At 35.0% G+C, this 21382-nt stretch overlaps 1 long non-coding RNA gene across 1 annotated transcript; it reads right to left on the bottom strand.

Annotated features, from left to right (window-relative positions):
• Positions 1–12401: 12401 nt before the first annotated feature.
• Positions 12402–19772, bottom strand: LOC122148080. Its single transcript, XR_006162078.1, has 4 exons — positions 19605–19772; positions 18252–18285; positions 13028–13128; positions 12402–12923 (listed from the first exon to the last, which is right to left on the bottom strand). It is a non-coding gene; the product is annotated as an uncharacterized LOC122148080 (long non-coding RNA).
• Between the last annotated feature and the right edge of the window lie 1610 nt (positions 19773–21382).

Genomic DNA, 21382 nt, shown 5'->3' on the forward strand with positions numbered 1-21382 from the left:
TGGGCCTTTTCTCAGTTGCATTCTATTGATGTGTTTGTTTTCATGGGCTGTAGATGCCTGGATATCTGCTTCAAATATCTGTGACTTTAAACTGGACGTGATGTTACTCGGGTGGAAAGATTCTCTTCAAACTCCAACCATGACGGTCGTTCATCTGAAAAACAAAACGGGAGGCAGAAGACAAATATCCACCATAGCACCATTATATAGAGAATTATTGTCTTGTTAGCCAGTAAATAATATCTAAACATTTCAAAACATACACCTTTTCTTAGAAAGATATTACATCTTACTTATAGACCAAAATCTAACAAAATTGTAGTGAAATCTATGCTTAAAACAAAAATAAAATATTGATAATATTTAATAACAAAAAAAAAATTTAAAATAATAAATAAATATATATACAATCAAAAAATTTCATAAAATAATAAATTAAAATATTTATTTTTAATTTTTAAGCATAGATTTCACTACAATTTTTACAAATGTGCCAAAGACAATGAAAAATAAATAAATGATAAATAAATAAAATAAAAAAATAAAAATAAATAAATAAATAAGAATGTTTAGATATTTATACTGAATACAAGATAAAAAATACGAGAGTAGTATATATATAGATATATATATATATATATATGTTTTTTTTTTTTGCAGTGTTGAGAGTTTGCAAGATCATAAGTGAATATTGGCTTACATTTGGGTCTGTTCTTTAATTCAAATATATTAAGGTGCTTTTTATTTTTTTATTTTGATTTTCTGATGTTAAAAATTAACGTCCACTTTCATTGCATAGATAACAAAAGCTCAACCATTCTCAAATAACTTTGTTTTTGTGTTTGTTTTGCAGAAGAGAGAAATACATGATGTCTGATGTGACATGAGGGGGATTAAATGAAGACAGAATGTTCATTTTCTGCCGAACGTTTGCTTAAAGTCATTCGATAAGTACATTCTGACCTCAGGAAGGTGGAGACTGTCCTTCAGCTCCTTTCAGATCAGATCTCTTCACCTTCTCTGCTGGTCCGAGGTCAGAAAGATCAACACAAACCTCTGAGATGACAAGCATCATAATCCTGCTACTATTTTCATCACTGTGCATTACAGACATTGTTATGGGACTACATTCCCTCAGCTCAGAACGAACCCTTTCTATTCACTAATGCAACACTGAACTTTTGACCGGATCAATGCAATGCATCGCAAACTCTGAACTTAAAAGTGCATTAAAATCATCACAATGTTGCTTCATTTTACATCAGCAATATACTGTCAAGATGCATCATCCAGCGCTGGATCACTGTAACATTCACGGTTCAGAACATTAAACATAAAAGGTCTTTGTGCTTGATTTTATGAGCAGGTTGAACCTTTGAACCTCCAGTGGAGCTAAAAACATCCACACATTGAACCTCGTGAGCACCACATGATGATCTCTATTCAGAGCAGCTCTGTGATTAACCTAACAAACCAAACTAGATAAAAGACAAGAAAAAAAAAAAAAAGACAAAGAACAAATAAATTAAAAAAAACAACAAACAAATATTAATCCAGAAATAACACAAAAACTCTTGGATTGAAATATATGGAGGGCAAAATATATTTTTAATGCTTTTTTTAAAGTATATATTTATATATATATATTTAAATATATTTTCAAAAATGGCCAAAAGATATATATATATATATATATATAATATATATATATATTTTCAAATAATATATATATATATATATATATTGTATATATATAATATATTTTTATACAAAAAGATATATTTTTATATTTTAAAATTTTTTTTTTATTTTTTATCAAAAATGGCCAAAAGATATATTGTTAGAAAATATATTTAAGTCATTAAAATCTGACACATATTTTAGCAAATATATTTTTTGCATAATTTGAATATATTTAAAAATATATTTGAAAATATGTTTTTTTTGTCATATGGGAATAGCATGATAAATGTATTATGTCTGGTCTCTCTGTATCATCTCAGAGCACTTTTATTATGCTTTACGTGTGTGCACGCTGTAAAAACTGCATCTGCATATTTTCCAGTTTATGAAATCTATTGAGTCTCAAATACTAAAAAATGCTATTTTCTTGAAACTACAGAAAAACTACACTAAATTACCCCAAATGGTGTCCCAACTAGTATGAACAAAGAATTTCATACTGCTGAAATGTTAAGGCTTTGTGAGTTCCCAGCATGCATTGCTGCATGAATAAATCATGCAGTTACCTATACAGGATTATTGTTTTGCTGTTTGCTGAAACTTTGTTGTAAAGAACTCAACTTTTAAACATTTATTGACTGCCACCATTCTTGAGGTTTGTGTGTCAAGTTCTGAGACATAGAGTAGTTTCAAATATTTAAATTCATTTTTTTTTTTGGTGAGGCTTAGGTTATTTATTTATTTTAATTATTTTTTTTTTTGGATGATTAGTCTTAGATGTTTGAAACAGTAAGATGTTATAGAAACAGAAGACAATGTTGCCTACATATTTGAATAAGTTATGCATTAAAGTTTCTATAACATTTCCCAGTTTGTCATTCGTAAACAGACATTAAAAAGATAATGTGGTGGATTTTTACACATCCACCACAGAAAAAAATGAATTACCTCAACAACAGTAATTGTTGTTTCAGTTGCTGTGACAAAAATGTTTCTATTAGGAAAATAAGACAATCAGCTTGCTTGAAGAAATACATTTATCTTGGCTAAACAAAGTACAGTATCTTTACTGAAAAGAACTAAAAAATTATTGTTGAGACAACTCAAAAGTCTTAATGCATCAAAATCTTTTTCTTTTCTTTTTTTTCTCTGAAGCTTGTTTCCACCACTGAAGAAAAAAAAAGGTAATTGCAACTTTTAATCCCACAAGCCAGAATTGCGAGAAAAATGTCAGAATTGTGAGTTTATATCTTTCATTTCTGACTTTATAACTCACAATTGCTCATATCACAATTTATACCAGTTTATATCACAAATGCCAATATTCTTACAATACATATTTCAAAACATACAAAATAAATTTCAAATATTCACAATTGTGAGAAAAAGTCAGAATTGCAAGAAAAATGCCAATATTGTGAGTTTATATCTTGCAATTCAGATTTTATAACTTGCAAATTGCATTTTTTATATCATAATTCGGAGAAGCAAAATTGTGAGAAAATTTGAGATAAATCGCAATTACCTTTAAAAAAATGATTCAGTGGTGGAAACAGATATAGAGTCCAGTTCTGAGGGAAAAAACACAACACCTATTATCTTAACGTTTATTTGGTCTTATAGACTTACATGACAAGCAATGTCAGAAAGCTGCCAAAAACTACCATGAAACTGCCGCAGTGTAAATCAATGCACATGTGTCAGAATTATTTTCTGTGTAAAAGTCAGAAAGCTGCCAAAAACTACCATGAAACTGCCGCAGTGTAAATCAATTCAGAAAGCTGCCAAAAACTACCATGAAACTGCCGCAGTGTAAATCAATGCACAGAGGGATAAACACCTCTATAATCCTCCCATTCAAAGCACAGCTGGAATTCCTGCGTTCCGATTATTCCCGTCGCTTTGTTTTGTGAAAGAATGAAATCTTCCGCGGCAGAGTCTCCCAAATCGGCTCGGCGCACGTGCAACGGTTTGGGAGCGAGCGATGAATAATAGATTTGAGGCCGTTGCCTCCTGTGGTGAGGTGATCTCTTAATTAGCCATGATTAGCATCGCTCAAACCCCCAACACTCAGACCACACAACTCCAGTCAAAACTCATCTCATATTTCATATTCAGCGTGACCTACTTAATTAAGGGTAGAGTTATTAATATTGTCTTTCTGTACTGAGCACCTCCAGTCTGAGATGAGCCTCAAAACGGCCTAAAATAGTTTTAATTACTAAGCAAAAGTTGATAAAGTGGAATGAATCACTATTTCACTAATTCACTGTTTTTGAATGAATCTCAATTAGTGTGACGAAAAAAAAAAAAAATTCTGAAAAGATAAATTTACACTACAACAAAACAGATTCAGGGAATTTAGTTAATAGTCTGTTAAACGAACTGATTCACGAAAAACAATCAGCAGCTAGTTGAAAAGAAATGAATACTTTTATTAATCAAGGACGCATTAAACTGAAGTGACAGTAAAGACATTTATAATGTTACAATAGATTTCTATTTCAAATAAATGCTGTTCTGTTGAACTTTCTATTCATCTGTGAATCCTGAAAAATAAAATGTGTCACGGTTTCCAAAAAAAAATATTGTGCAGCACAACTGTTTTCAACATTGATAATAATCAGAAATGTTTCTTGAGAGCAGATCATCATATTAGAATGATTTCTGAAGATCATGTGACACTGAAGACTGGAGTAATGATGCTGAAAATACAGCTGCACATCAGAGAAATAAATTACAGTTTAACAGAGATTCACATAGAAAACAGCTGTTTTAAATTATAATAATATTTCACTATTTTTACTGTATTTTTGATCAAATAAATGCAGCCTTGGTGAGCAGAAGAGACTTTTTTCAAGAACATTAATAAACGAACAGCAGTGTATCAGGAAATCAATAGCACAAGTAGCTCTCTCTATGACAGAGTATTTAATTTTATGTTGAATCCGGGACATATTTACATGTTTTAGTGAATCAGTGGGGCACCGGGACACACACTTGTCCTGGTAAACTGGGACGTCTGGTCATTTTACCTTCACTGTAATTAAGAAACTGGGTTGTGGTCAGTGTGAAGTACAGTAAGCACTGATAAATGTAGACAAATGGAAATTAAAACAAATCAATGGATTGAAATGTTTTCTGACTCCACTGGAAGTGAACGACTCTCCCAGGAGGCCTCCAAATCAAGTGAATCGCAGCTGCTGGTCTAAGTGCACTTGAAAGGAATGCTTTCACTACGGGCCGTTTTTGACAGCCCTGATCCATTAGTCCAACAGGGCTGCTTTGTACCTCACCAAGCAAAAAAAACAAATGCTGCCAGAGCCTTTTGTCGTGCAAATAACACAGGAACGATCTCTTAATGGCGTCCTGCCGTGGGTCTGCAACTCTCAACATGTTACAAACATCAGCGACAGGTCGGAAAATGCTGCTGTGCTTCCTGCGGATCAAACGGTGGGACAGATAGAAAGGAAGCGATCTGTCGGCTCGCACTTCTCTCTGTGCTCTGGCAGCGAAAGGGAATCCAGGCTGACCGACCGGATCTGATAACAATCGGAGCTCGCTAGAATTCCCTGAGAAGAGCGTGAGACACGGAGGAGCCTGATCTCGCCGGGCAGGTTTTTCTCCTTTACACACACACACACACACACACACACACACACACAGAGGAAAGAGAGAGTGGTGTTGACAGCTTATCCTCTGGGCTCAGATACGGATCTCTGCTGACAGACTGAACCAGAACTGTCACACGACTGATGGGTGTCGTCTTCTCGTTTAATTACACTCCTTCCCCGTGCATTAAGGATTGTTACGCCCTCTTTATCAGCAGCTTCTGATCTGTATGCATTTCCTCCACAGGCATTTCAAAAACTTTCCTTCTGATGTTCAACCCTATTAAAGCCTACTGTATCATATTTGATGAAGGCCTCTAAATGATCAAACTTTGCTGTTGCATGCAATCTGCTCCATGTCTTCTGTCTCTGATCGTTTAGAGTGTTTTATCAAGTCAAAGCTCTTTTAGTGTAATTGTAGAAACGACAAGCTTCAGCTCGAGCGTCACGTGTCAAATCTTGAGTGATTTTGATCAAGTAAAGGTGAGAATAACTGCAGTAATATCTCCAGATGAACTCTTACTGGACTGAAGCAGCTCAGCTTTACTTGATTCTCCATCAATCATGTTTTAGAGTCTCAAATCTGATCCTCAGGATCTTTTGAGGAGCGTTTGTTTCCAGAAGCTTTACTTTCACTGTTCCTCAGCGGAGGAATGATCTTCACAAGCCTCCAGAACATCTCACATCTTCTGAGGAGCCTTTATTTCTTCATCTCTCAATCACTGCATTATATGTTTGGATCATTTACATCTCATCTTACTGAGACAGATTACTGGAGATATAGAGCACAGACTCATATTTACATCATTTTATGTCAGTATCTGCTCTACTGTTATAAAGATCTCATTGATTTACATCACAAGCAGCAGAATGTCATCATATAAATATCAGAATCTGCAGCAAATTGCATATTTTTGCTCAGTTTGTGTCCTGGAATAAAACTGAGCTGTTTTTTCTTTATATTATCACTTTATCAGACTTTACAAGTCATAAAAGCCAGATTTATCAAATATGATACTCAACATTTTTTTTTAAATGCATGTAATATTTTGTCTATACGTTCCATTTCAAAAACTTTTATTATTATTTAAAAAAAACACATTTTCAGGCATTACAGGGCTAATAATCATAGCATCTTATCTTACATCCTCCTTAATATGAGCATCAAGAGTTTGCATTAGTGGAGTAACACAAGCTAAAAAACAGTTACACAGTTAAACGCATTAAATTAATAGGAAATACCCAAAACATGATCGGCAAAAAGGGAATATTATAAAATTTCTAGAGAAATGTGATCGCTCAAAGGTGCTTTAACAGAAAGCCTAGACCACCTCGAACTGCTTTTAAAAGCATCTGAGACCACACGCAACACGCAACGCAAGACTATTCAGCAAAGCATTTATTCTGGACACGGTTTTTGGCAAGTCGACGCATATTCTGTGGTTTTGCAACAGTGAAATAAATCGTTCTTACACCCAAACCTCACTGAAGAAAAGCCTCACCTCATTCTTTTGCCTTCAGAAAACGTCCTTGGCTGACTAAAAGTGAGCCGTAGAGTGACAGAAAAGTAATTTGCCACCTTTCACTGCCAGTGGCTTATGAGATGTGGTTTATGGAGACAGATCTAGATTGGCGTATTCATACTTGCCCCAAGGCTACACATGCTGAAGAAAACCAAACTGAAGCCGTCTGCACCAGAAAAATCCCTGCAATCATCTGAAATGGAGAGAAAATGGTTTGAGAAGACTTCTCTAAATCAAAATTACATGCCATAATAATTTGGACATTTAAAAAGGCCCTTGCAATGATCGTCCATGCAAAAAGCATACAAAAACATTTGCATGCACAGACACAAACTCATTTAAAATGCAAGCTGACAGACTCATGCTCCTTATTTTAGGCAGCGTTCCTGAACTGCATTTAGCCAAACTAATTAGTAGTTTAGCAGCATGTGAGCGAGTGTGATGTGTTGCGGTCGGCTTTCCATGCATCTCTTTAGTTAAAAAACGTCCAAGAATTCCAACATTTGCAAGCCACCTGCATACTTAATATGCATGTCTGCATACTTCACGTTCATGCGATCCACCACAGATCTCCAGACAACAAACCACACGTCATTTCTTTTCCAAAAATGTCCACAAATTGCTGCATGTAAACATCCATAATTGCAGAGTTGGATTTAGTGCACTACTAGTCCTGTGGACTATTTTCTGTAACCACGAAATGATTGATGTTTAATATACAGTCTCATATTAAAACTTCCCTGGAAATTCACAATTTACATTACAATGATTTAATCAAACACATGAAAAATGTTAAACACTGACAGTAATTTGAGTCGTTCGTAATTACAAATCATCTTAACACATTGCAAAAAGTGCAAAGTTCGTGTTTTTGATTATACACATACAGTACGAGCAAATAACCTTCCTCAAAGTCAGACTAGAAAGTTTCTGATGTCTGAGAAAAGCGCATCAGTACAGATCAATTTCTGCTTTCATAATTCATCGGCTCGCTCTATTCTGCTTTAGCCAGCGGTTGACATCAGGGATACCTTTAGATTCTCTGGGACTTAAAGCTTGTAATCAGGCATGCAATGTGCAATTCTGAAAACACCTTTGTATTTCTCGTTCTTTTTTTTTTTCCGGATGAAACTTCAAAGACGTCACAGCAAACCCTCACATCTTCAAGGTGAAAATGTGTGTACTCCATTTTATCAAGCTTGAGGAGAGACTCCAAGAGAATTAGCACAGAAAAATTAAATTGGTCTCATTGAGGCCTAGCGCTATAAGACATTCATTTTTAATGTGGCGACTGCACCGCTCCACTCGCAGCGCCGTCCTGATTTCTGATCAGCCTCTGAGCTAAAGCTTCGCTTTCCACCTCGTCAGCTTAAAATAACAGAGAAAGCAGAATAAAACAGGCTCAGAGTTCAACTGTTTGGTCCAAAACTCTCGTTTAAAGCTGTAATTTTTGTTATGTTGGCATCATACTATAAGTACTTGCATAATAGTACTAGAAACGAAGACATGGGAGTCACAAGCAATTTAACAATTATGGTTCATTAAATTCCTTCAATATTTGTAAGAAAGTGTCAAATACTAGTGTATCTTTAATATGAAGCACCAGTCAATAATTGTGCTGATTCTTGGTTTCGAATTGTATATTTGATTATGTTAATGAATTGTGATTCAGTGAGTGAGTCAAATGTTCGTTCAGTAACCACTCTGACTGATTCAGTGCACGAGTGAGTCATTTTAGGCCAATCGCATACTTCCCTAAATATAGTAACACTATGTGAAAATAGTAGTATGTCTGAATTCACTGTATATGTCACTAATGTAACATAAAAATAAAATAAGATGCATATCAAATGAAATGTTAAATAAATGACATCATATGACATTTTTCTACATGCAATTTAAATAAAAAAATGTATTTCACTGTGTAAGATTATGCAAAGCATTTTTGAACAGGCATCACAAATGGCTGACCCCAGATTGCATTTACATCAACCAAGCTAGCTGAGGTCAAACCGACTCTAGGTGCACTAAAATTGTGAAAGTGTCCTACGAGGCTTGCCAAAGCGATGATTAAACCTGCTTCCCAGAACATGCAAAGCACTTTTTGAAAGCAGTGCATACATGCGAAACACCCAAATAACTGGGAGAGTGTTCAGATAGTTATTATGAGATTATACAAGCTGTGGATTAACTTGTAAGGGCATAAATATTTTGTGTTGCTAATGGGAGGTTTTGTAAGGGGTGTTGACTGATGGATGACTGATTTTACTGAGGATTTCAGGCATTGAGAGACAAGTGCTCATTATACTGCTGCCCTGAACTGCTGATAAAAACATGATGAAATAACTGGAGGGGAAAGAGCAGAGAGAGCAGAAACAGAGGATGGAATTTAACCATTACGGTTCCTTTAAGATCCATGAAAACGTTTCACAAGAACCGGTTCATGAGAGTCATTCATTTGTGAATCACTGTATGTTGGCGTTTCGTGCAGCCAGCAAAGACAATACAATAGAAAGACGAGTTATGTATGGTCTTGGCATTATTTCATAGTGCCTTTTTTCTCTCATCACATTTAATTCACTTATAATATCACAAAAACATAATTTCTGTAGCTGTAAAGAACTGGCTCTAGAACCAGTGTTAAAGTATTTTTTTAACACAGCGTTTCATCCATTTTTTGTCTTGTTTTCCAGTACAAATATCTAAATATTCTTAAATCAAGACACATTTAGAAGCAACATAACATAATATACTACATCTTGTTTTCCGGGGGAAAAAAAAGCATCAAAATGAAAGTTTTTGCTTACAACAAGAAAAAATATCTGCCAGAGTGGTCAGAAAATTAATCTTGTTTTCCCTTTGAATTCAGTTGATTTTTCTGACTCTTTTAGCAGATATTGTTCTTGTTTTTGGCTACTTTTTCAGAAGGTTTTAGGTTTTGGATCAGAGCCAAAGTCTCCATACGCTTACAGAAAACTGTGCCAACCACAACAGCCTGATTGCACGCTTTCAGTTTCACCATGTTTGGTTTGTGTGATGTGTCGGCTTACACGGATACTGTGAACACAGAAAGTATCATCAGTACTATGGTATATAGCAAACAGCACCTCTTATGACATGATGCAATCACTGTACAGTAACATATAGTGCTTTTATAAGGCTAAAAAACACTTAAAATGACTGAAAAGACAATAAAAACAAAGCTTTTATAACATGCCCTGGCTCAGATGTACTGGATAGCCTTCATGTAAACACTTCATTTGATCTGACTGAGCTTATTCTGTATTAAACTGAAAGGTTGATGAAGACCGGAAATAATCCAATCAACAGGAAGAAAAAAATTGAGCATGTAAATCCTCGAATCTGACTGTTTTATCAATCCGAATCAAAATAACCTTTCACACATGAGTTAGAGTTCCTATAAACAGAACTTTCAGAATATTGCGTTGCCTTTTTAATGCAAACTCCAGATTCCGAAGGGATTATGTAGAGAGAGAAAAAAAAACTTTTCTTACATAGACAATAGAATGCTTTCTTTGACTGAGCCGTGAAAATAAAAACAAACCCTTTACATGCCTGAAGGGAGTGTCACGATAATAAACCCATCTTTTCGAACAGTTAATTCCCAACTACGCTTCTGAAGCGCAGGCATCTGAGTAAAGCAGGGCCCAGATGCCTCTTTTCTCTGGAACATAAACCGGCACTTTAGAGAGGGGTTTGTATCAGGTGACTCCCACAGGAGCGGCGCGTCTCCCTGGAGAATCTGTGCCGTGTGAAACTCGAGAACCTTGCATTAATGCCGTGTCCTCAGAGACGAGCCTGGAAGCAACCCTAACGCCTCTGCAGCTGCCGCTCGCTGAAGGAGTTACGACTAGCTTCCGCGCCGCTGCGTTTGAAGACTTGGGAAAGGTGAACACAAGAAGGACTTTCTGCCGTTCAAGTATTCCAAGCGGGATCTTCAACAAACGCCTGAAAAGTCGACCTTGTAATTCTCGTGTCTCTGGAACAGGTCTCATGAAAACCGTCTCCGGTGTTCGGAGAGACGCCCGAGGGCTTTTCTCTCCAGCGTTTTGTTATGGTCTCATTATTTCAGCTTGTGCGCTCTTGCCCAGAATATATTGCTTCAACTCTAACTGGATCCCATCTTTCAACACGACCCGTTATTAAACGGACACCTACGGGAAGTCCAGGCTTGTTATGGCTGCCGTAACAATTTCCAAGCACTCCAACTGATTGTGTTTCATCACAAGTGCAAAGACTAGGCTACTTTTCAGTGCTTGTCCAAAAATAATAATAAAATAAAATTCAATATCCAAGCCATGTTTCAGTGTTTAGAGCAGCTTCTCACAAGAATGATTCACGCGCTTGTCCTTCATCATGTGATCAAGGAATGGGCGATTTATTCAATATTTACTATCTATTAGGCTAATATTCACAATAATTTTGCTGGTGATAAAATCTAGAAACATTGTGACTATCAAGACATGTTTTATATGCTTTTTATTGTCCAGTGAGTTTCCTAAAAATGAGTTAATTCATGATAATGATTGATTCATCAAGTGATTGACTCGTGACTCACTCATTTAAACTTTCTCAGTAAAAATATCGTCAGAGTTACTAAGTTTGATTCATTTCATTGAGTACAAACTGATTATGTTGAATAAATTCAAACCCAGCTACCAAGCAACGTAAAGTTCTCTAAAAACTAACAACAAAGGTTCTGCCAGTAATGTTAATAGAACGTGTGTTCAAAGTTATCTGATCTTTAATAATATTCTCAAAATATTAGCTCAAAATTGTTGTTTATACATTGTTTATGTAACATTTTATTCCATAAACTAATGTATCTAATGTTTGTTTAAATGTTACTACTTGTTTCAGAACATTCAGAGAACATTCAAAAATAACGTTTCCCTAATGTTTGCAAAATTATTAAATGAAATTTTTCCTTAATGTTCGTACAATTAAAAAAAAAATGATATTTTGAATGTTCAGAGAACATAACATTTTCATAACTTAATTGGAACTTTAGCGAAACATTCCTAGAACATATATTGTTAACTCTATTTCAAGTTTTGTGTGTCATCATCGCTCATAAATGTTTTCCTATGACAGTTTCCATATATTATTACAAATATATGATGGTAAATATTGCTTCGTCTGCTTTATGTATTTTTATATTGGTGGATACGAATTAAAAATATTAAATATGATTCTTCTTTGTGTTAATTTAGTGAAAAACTGTGGAAGTTTTTATTGATTGTTTATTTATTTATTTATTACATTAAATTTATGCATTTAACAGATGCTTTTATCCAAACAAAAGATTTTACTTCTTGCATTTTGGTAAAACTTTACAATAAGTTTCCATTAGTTCATGTATTAACTAACATGAACAAACGATGAACAATACATTTATTACAGCATTTATTAATCTTTGTTAATGTTAGTTAATGAAACTAGCCTTTCATTGTTAGTTCATGTTAGTTCACAGTGCATTAACTAACCTTAACAAGCACAACTTTTGATTTGAATAATGCATTAGTAAATGTTAAAATTAACATTAAGATTAATAAATGCTGCAGAAGTATTGTTCATTCTTACTTCATGTTAACTAATGTTTCCAGCTTTTTTGAATTGCTAAATTAATACATTTTGACTACAGTGAGTGTTTGGATGAAATGATGCATACTCTGATTGGAATTCAAGAATAATATGTCAAAAATATTTCCACCACATAAATTTCAAAAGGTGTTTTTTACACTTGAGGCATTTTGTAAACCTACTATTTCATTTGAGAAGCACAGTGGTAAGACAGAAAAGAAAATCCCCTTCACCAAAGCCTGATTTCCCCGAGGATATTCTTCTGATAATGACCTGCTCTCTACAGACTCCTGCTCTCTGCTCTCAGATCAGATCAGACCGACTGGGTGCTAATTACGCTAAAGTCAGAAGACAGCATGGACAGAAATGTACATCTACCCCAGGATATTCGTTATAATGAGCGTACACATTTCACCAGCTTATTAAGGGTGGTAGAAGTCGGTTATCATCAGCGAGTAGCAGAGAAATCGAGACAACATCCTCCCACGGGTCACGTCTTCTTCTGTCAAAAAAAAAAAAAACAAGTTTTAGAAAACGAGGGCCAGAAGACGAGCCTTGCTTCATTACAGGCACACAATGAAAACACATCCGGAAGCCTGCTTTTACCCTCATGGAAAAACATCCATCTTTTCAAGGCGACAGGGTTGCTTGTCATTACAGGGCTCCCTGTGGCAGCTGTGATGAAAGACGTGTGCATTCCCAGAAGTCTGTGGGCCAGAGAGACAGTAGATCTGAGGAGGACGCTGACTGTAGTTCACAGCTCAGGGTTTGTGCAACATGCCATGCTCTTACTACAAGCTGAATTCTGTGCATTACAAAGAAAATCGCTTCAGAATAACATGCTACTCATACTATTTCAATTACATTTATGCATTTAGCAGATAATTTTATCCAAAGTGACTTGCATTTCTGATGTACATTTACCAGTTCATGCATGTAAATCTTACCTTGCCTTACGAACATGCAACCTGACAAGTCATGAGACAATAACTTAGATATTTAGTTAAATAATATGTATTTATTGCTATTTTTACTTCCTCTGCCTTTTGTTGACTTTTTCTCAAAAAACCCTTATGATAAAAAAATTTTCTCACAACACTTCTCATCATTGCAACAAACAATAAATAAATATATAAAAAAAAAACTAACAATCTTTGACAGATTTCATTTTTTTTTTTTTTACTAAAACTCAACTCAATAAATAAACAGAATTTTCCTTGAATAATTCAGAAGACGAGTCTCAATTTCAAGTAAACTTTGAGTCTTAAATTATATATGTTCTCATGTATTTCATATCTTAGTGTTTGATAAGCCACAATAAAGTTTTTCTATTTTTTATCTGACTCTTTAGTGTTAAAGTGTTGATTTTTGGTGCTCAGAAAACCAATGGGGGTCAATTTGACCCCAACATAAATGTTGTAATACATTTAGTACAGCCTTTCCAAAACACATCTATGTGTTGAGACTTTGCATGCACATTCATGACCCAAAATGAAAAATATTCACCAAATTTCAAGAAGAAAATGAAAAAATATTCAACCAAATTTAAATATCAAGAAGAAATAAATAGTTTAAACCATCTATGTATTTTGAGCCCTCTCCAAAAAACATCTATGTGTTGAAACTTTGCATGAACATACATAGCTCAAATTGACCGCAACACAAGAGTTATAGTAAATTTAGTACAGCCTTTCCAAAACACATCTATGTGTTGAAACTTTGCATGAACATACATAACCCAAAATGAAAAATATTCCCCAAATTTCAAGAAGAAATAAATAGATTAACTTTTTTTTAGAAGTTTGAATATCAGGAGTAGCTCTAATTGACAGCAACATAAAAGTTATAATACATTTAGTACAGCCTTTCCAAAACACATCTATGTGTTGAAACTTTGCATGAACATACATAACCCAAAATGAAAAATATTCACCAAATTTCAAGAAGAAATAAATAGTTTACCAAATTTTCAAGAAGAAATAAATAACTAGTATCTTTAAATCATAAACACATATCATTATACTTTCAAACGCCAACACAAATAGAAACAAAAACAAACAAAAACAAATTAATGTTGTGACAAGTCCCGGTTAGTCTAATGCAATAGAAATAGAAACAATTTAAATAAACAGAATAAAAAGTAGATAGAAAACAGTACACATATTTATTTATTTATTTTTAATGATAAATAAACAGAATAAAAAGTAGATAGAAAAGAAATAAAAATAGACAGAGCTAGTGTTAGAGAGTCAAGTTAATATTATTATTTTTTATAATAATTAAGAAGAAAACAAGCAGAAGTAGAAGAGTCAACAACAGCAAAAAGTAAGCAAACTTACAATGCTGATCCCACACATTCTCTCTTTTACACAAATTTTACACATCACGTAAGTGTCAAACGCAGGGAATTAGATTGTTTCAGGAATGTTTTGATGTGCGACTGTCTTTCAGCAGCTGTCGGCTTTGCCTTATGAAATCTCCAGACAGCTGCATGTCAAAGGAAGGTGAACACGCAGAGGACATCTCCACAGAATCAAATACATGTTATCTCAGTATACACGAATGGAAGAGATTCATAAACACGCACACACAACAGAATTCCTGCATGTTTGGTCCATGCGGGCAAATTGCATGTGTTGTGATGTGGGATGCAATGCACACATAAGTTCATAAGAAAACCTATAATTTGCAAAAACTGAAACCAGTGGGCATGTTTGTTTGTTTATAAGGACAATAAACATTAAATAACATTGTAAATGTGCCAGGATTAGTTGAAGTTTGAATGAGAGATGCAATTAAAACATCATGAAACTAGTCTAATCACTCTTTTGGGAAAATGAATGGCCAATTAAGAATTGTCTTAAAATAATCAAGCATAAAAAAAGAAAGAAAAATAATAGGTTAATTATAGGTTTTCTCAACATTTTAGCCTTTATTTTTGTTTTCATTTTAATTTTTAATTCTTCAAAAATTCTCATCATTTATTAAATTTTTATTATATAAAATTTCTAAAAATGTCTATGTAGTTTTATATTAATTTTTTATTTAAGTTTTAATTAATTAATTTTATTTTTCTTCTACAGTAATTTTTGTAATTTTTATAATTTTTTATGTCTATGTAGTATTTATTGTTTATTTCATGTTAGTTTTTATTAATATTTATTAATGTTTATTTTAGTATAAGTTAAATACATGAAACGACTAGTTTGTTCATTTTTTATATTTTATTGTATTTCAGTTACAGTAATAAAAATATTTTTTTTTATATGATTTTAGTTTTAGTTAACTATAATAACCTCGACACGTTTGGTGATTGAGAACAGTAAGGAAAAAATGCAAATCTTTGCATCGCTGTAATTTCATAAAAAAATGACATTCTTTAATTCTTTGGAATAATGTGCAAAAATTAATAGTTCTCAATACAAACAATGTGCAAAAAGAAAGTAAATATGTTTTTTTTTATTATTATTATTATTGCATATATATATCAGGTTTTTATAGACTATCTGCTGCCCTGCTTTATATAGCTAGATATCAGCCACTAACCAACCAATATGATGATTACTAGCTGTTTAGTAAAGTTTAAAAAACAACACCACAACCTTCTGCGAACTATGAAAACACACAAAACTACCCTCCAGTATGAACCAGCAAGTTCTGACGCTCACAGATGCCTTTGACTGTGAAGATTAACTTGTGCCGCATCACACTGACTTTAGTTTATTTACTCCCAGCCCCATATTAATAATTACATGAGTAAATACATGCGCACACTAAAGGCCTACTGTGCTGCATTTCATATTCCCATTCATCTTTAATTCCCAGCGCTGGGACAGCTGAAACTCCAGCAGGCCGATTTCATGAGCTTGTTTGGGGAGGGAAACTTCAGCTGAAACGCTGTACGTGTCGAAGCCGAGCGCAGCGCTGCACTGGAGCTCTTCAGCTGCGCATGCATGCCAACAAAACGCTCCTGTCAATCACTGTCAGGTTCAGTTATATCATGCACACATCATCCATCCGCTTTAATTCAATTGTTCAATTTTGTCAAGAAATTTAAAATAAATTTTCTTAATATATAATTTATATTTTTACGCATGTTTTTAAGATTTTAATGGGAAAATGTGATAAAATTAGGAAAATTATTAAGGTTTTTTTTTTTTTTTTTGGCATATGCATGTCATTAAAATGCTCCTGTCAATCACTGTAGGGTTTAATTATGTCATGCATGTCATAAATCCCATTTTATTCCAACCTAAATGACACTTAAACACTAAAATTTCCAAACACCCTTAAAACAATATACATTTAATCCAAATTATCTTAAATGTTATTGACATTTATTTTTATTACACCATTTGCATATAATTTTTTCTTGTTTAAGACAAACACACTTCATGAAAGTTTTATTCTATACAATTTTGCTTCTCAATAAATATAATTTTTTTTTTTTTAATTCACTATTTATTTTATAAGGTATGTTAATATGATTTTAATGGGAAGCATAAGACAAAATTAAGACGATAATTTGTTTTTTGTTTGTTTGTTTTTCAGCTGTGGTTGCATGGCTTCAAACGCTTTTAATTGTCATGCACGTGTCATCCATCCACTTGAATTCAACCTAAATTACACAAAAAAAAACGCAAAAGGGATATTTACATAATTAAAAAAAAAGTCTTTAATGTACAGCAGACCAGAAAACCTTAAATTATGACTCCTAACCGAACTGAAAGCAGCTTTTAGGAGGAACGAGGAGGATCTGGCGAGCGTCCCGGTGTGGATGTGTGGAAAGATGGGAAGTATATAGTTTCTCCTGAAGTTTAAGCGAGAGATGCTAATAAAACATCATGAAACTAATCTATTATCACACTCTTTCAGCAAAATGAATGGGAAAATGAAAAGTGCCTTAAAATCATTTTTTGAACAAATTATAGCACAAAAGAATCACTGGAGTGAATCAATTGACTGTTTGAATCAATTATCTGAAACGAATCATGCCAACTTTTTGCTACAAAAGTTCAAATGAGAGATGCTATTAAAACATTGAGAAATTAGTCTAGGTACACACTCTTAAAAATTAATGAACAATTAAATAGTACCTTAAACTCACTGCAAATATTTTGTGAGTGCTATGCTTCATTCATTTAAAGGGACAGTTCACCCAAAAAATGATTTCTCTACCTTACATCAGTCTTTTTCTTCTGTGGAACATAAATGAAGATATTTTGAGAAATATCCTTTGTGTTCCTACAATAGAAGTCAATGTTCAAAAAAGTTTTGTTACCAACATTCTCCAAAATATCTTTTTAAATGTATGCAGTGCACACATGAGTAAACGAGATTAAATGAAAAAGACAGAGTTGGTGTTTTTATGTGAACTGTCCCTTTAAATCATAGGTATTGTAAGTACTAGTAGTTCTCAGCACAGGGATTGTGTTCATTTTTGTGTCCGTGTCTCTCGCCAGAGCTGGCGGGTGAAAGCAGGGCCACGTAAACACCTTCACAAGTGAACTGAAGCACTAAACGCCAACAGGAGATTCAACTGAGAGCCATAAACACAGCTGCACTGAACAATGCAGGGCCCCCATATGTCTCTGTGTGTGCGTGTGTGCTATGAGAAACGCTGTCAGGGCTTCTGAAATGGAGCAGGTTGTCAATCCCGCCGCGGGGAATGAGAGCTCGAGTGGAGGATTCGGTTTCAGCGGCTCTGGAGACAAAAAGCCCCTGATTGCCATCACATGCATTCATATCACACGGCTTCCTGTACTGATTTTTACTGAAGCGATCAACAAAAAATGAACAGTTCACATAATATCAGTCATTATTTACTCACTTTCATGTTGTTCCAAACCTGTATGACCTTCTTTCTGTGGAACATAAAAGAAGATACTGGGCAGAATGGTCATGCTGCTTATCTCCATACAACAAAAATCAATGATTCAGAATATTCAAAAATGATTCAAACGATCACTGATTCATTTGAGGCCTTGCATCTTGATTAAAAAAGTTTGTGTGTGTGTGATTGTGTGTGTGTGTGTGTGTGTGTGTGTGTGTGTGTGTGATTTGTGAGTGAGTGAGTGTGTGTGTGTTGTGAGTGTGTGTGTTTGTGAGTGAGTGAGTGAGTGTGTGTGTGTGTGTGTGTGTGTGTGTGTGGTGTGAGTGTGGTGAATGTGTGCGAGTGTGTGTGTGTGTGTGTGTATATGTGTGTGTGACTGAGTGAGTGAGTGAGTGAGTGTGTGTGTGAGTGCGTTGTGTGTTATTTATTTATTTTTTTTAATTATTTTTTTGTGTGTGTGTGTGTGTGTGTGTGTGTGTGTGTGTGTGAGTGAGTGAGTGTGTGTGAGTGTGTGTGTGTGTGTGTGAGTGAGTGTGTTTGTCTGTGTGTGAGAGTGAGTGCGTATGTGTGTGTGTGTGCGTGCGTGCGTGCATGTGTGTTTGTTTCTGTGTGTATGTGTGTGTGTGTGAGTGTGTGTTTTTTTTTTTTTTCTTTGTGTGAGAGTGAGAGTGTTTGTGTGTGTGTTGCGTATGTGTGCGTGTGCGTGCGTGCATGTGTGTGTGTGTGAGTGAGTGAGTGTGTGTGTGTGTGTGTGTGTGTGTCTCTGTGACTGAGAGTGTGCGTATGTGTGTGCGTGCGTGCGTGCGTGCGTGTGTGTGTGTGTGTGTGTGTGTGGTGTGTGTGTGTGCGCGTGGTGTGTGTGTCAGTGAGTGAGTGAGTGTGTGTGTGTGTGAGAGTGAGTGCGTGTGGTGTGTGCGTGCGTGCGTGTGTGTGTGTGTGTGTGTGTGTGTGTGGTGTGTGTGTGTGTGTGTGAGTGAGTGAGTTGAGTGTGTGTGTGTGTGAGTGAGTGCGTATGTGAGTGTGTGTGAGTGCGTGCGTGCATGTGTGTGTGTGTGTTAGTGTCTCATTTTTTTTTTTTTTCTCAATTTTGTGTGTGTGTGTGTGTGTGTGAGTGTGTGTGAGAGTGAGTGCGTAGTGTGTGTGTGTGTGTGTGTGTGTGAATGTATGTGTGTGTGTGTGAGTGTGTGTGTGTGTGTGTGTGTGTGTGTGTGAGTGTGTATGTCTGTGTGTGAGAGTGAGAGTGTTTGTGTGTGTGTGTGTGTGTGTGTGTGTTGTGTGTGAGTGAATGTGTCTCCGGATACACGCACACCGTGTGTGTGTGTGTGTGTGTGTGTGTGTGTGAACACCCACCTGCACAATCCCAGCTGTTCAGGTAATCTCTCTCTCCAGGTTCCCGTCGTTCGCTCGCCCCGTTGCCCTTCCTCTCACCCCTCGCTGAAAGAGAACACAGAGCATGTAATTCCAGCTTCGCTTCCTGCTCCAACTGATCTGTTATGAACTGCATCGCTTATGGCTAAAAATTCCTCCCACCAAAATAAAAACAGCATCGCTGTTCAGAACAGAAACAAAATGCATTACCAGAACATGAAAGTATAATGTTGTTGACTGTAATTAAAAGGACTAGAGCACACCAAAATGAAGCATCTGTCATCATTCACTTTATTCATGACTTATTTTTTTTCAGTGGAACACAAAAGATATTCAGCAGAATGTGTAGACTGCTCTTTTCCATATTAAAGTGAATGTGGACAGACACAAATGACAAAAACCACCATTAAAGTATCATAATAATAGACCATACAACACCTAAGGATTATTGTCATGAGTCATATCATGCTTTTTATCAGGATCAGACCTGATTTTATTTCATCATTTGCCGAATCTTCGCTCTGATGTTGCTCTTGAATCTCATCTGTGCTTGTATTCAAACATATTGTCTCGTGTCATAACTAAAACTAAAACCAAAAAAAGATACTTGAAATTAAATAAATGCAATCTGAAATAAAATAAAATGAAGTAAAATAAAATAAAATAAAATAAAATAAAATAAATAAAAATATATATATTTCAGCTAGTTAGTTGCGAAAATTAGTTAACTAAAATTAGAATTTAATTAAAAATGAGTACAAACTTTATAGACATACAGAGCTTTTTTATTACAGAAACTGCTAGTAAATTTAGAAAATAACTACAAAGAAACAGCAATTTAACATGAAATTTTGAAGTAGAAAGACTATTATAGTATTGTCTTGTCAAATGTACTCCAATAATTTTTGTTTTATTCAGAATTTTGAAAAAAAAAAAAATACTAACACAGTAAATAACATTAAAATTAAAATAGAAAACAAAAAAAAAAAAAAGAATTTCAAAATGTATAATGATACTAAAATAATAGTCTCAATGATACTAAAATAACACCGGTCATATAACAAATTTTTAATTCACAGATGCATTAAAGATGTTATAGATGCAACAGAAAAAATCACAATTCACAGCCTGTGTTTTCAGATTCAGCCCACAAAATAATAATTTAAACCATGCATTTATTCACACGCTCAATAATGCTGAATAAATGTTGGCCATGTCCACAATAGCCCTCACCGTCCCCTCAAACTACACCTATTCTTACACACACACACACACACACACACACACACACACACACACACACACACACACACACACACAATCACTTGGCTTTGGGAACTTGTGAGGGATTATTAACATCAAAGTCAATAGAAATGTCAGCATGGCTATCTTTGGAAATGCCAGAAGCCCTTTGCATATCCCCTCCACATCAGCACACACACACACACACACACACACCTGCCCCCAGCAGCGAGGCCTGATTATTGGAGCTCTAGTGAAACCGTCTTTTGATCTGCGCTCACATTGGAAAGCACTTAAAGGTGACGCTGCTCTGCTGAAGGCGAGGACGTGACGCCGCCGGCGCTCACATACAGTATCTGTGGGCTTCACCCACAAGCCATAGCAATTACATTAACTGGATTATGCAAAGCCGCTTTCCTGCATTGGTGGTATGGTGACATATTTACACTGGATCAGATCTGCGGGGCTGCTGGCGTCTGTTCGCTCTGAGATGCTCATGATAACCCAGTCTAGAGCTT

The sequence above is a fragment of the Cyprinus carpio genome, chromosome A16 (assembly GCF_018340385.1).
Source record: "Cyprinus carpio isolate SPL01 chromosome A16, ASM1834038v1, whole genome shotgun sequence".
In the NCBI taxonomy this organism is placed as follows: Eukaryota; Metazoa; Chordata; class Actinopteri; order Cypriniformes; family Cyprinidae; genus Cyprinus; species Cyprinus carpio.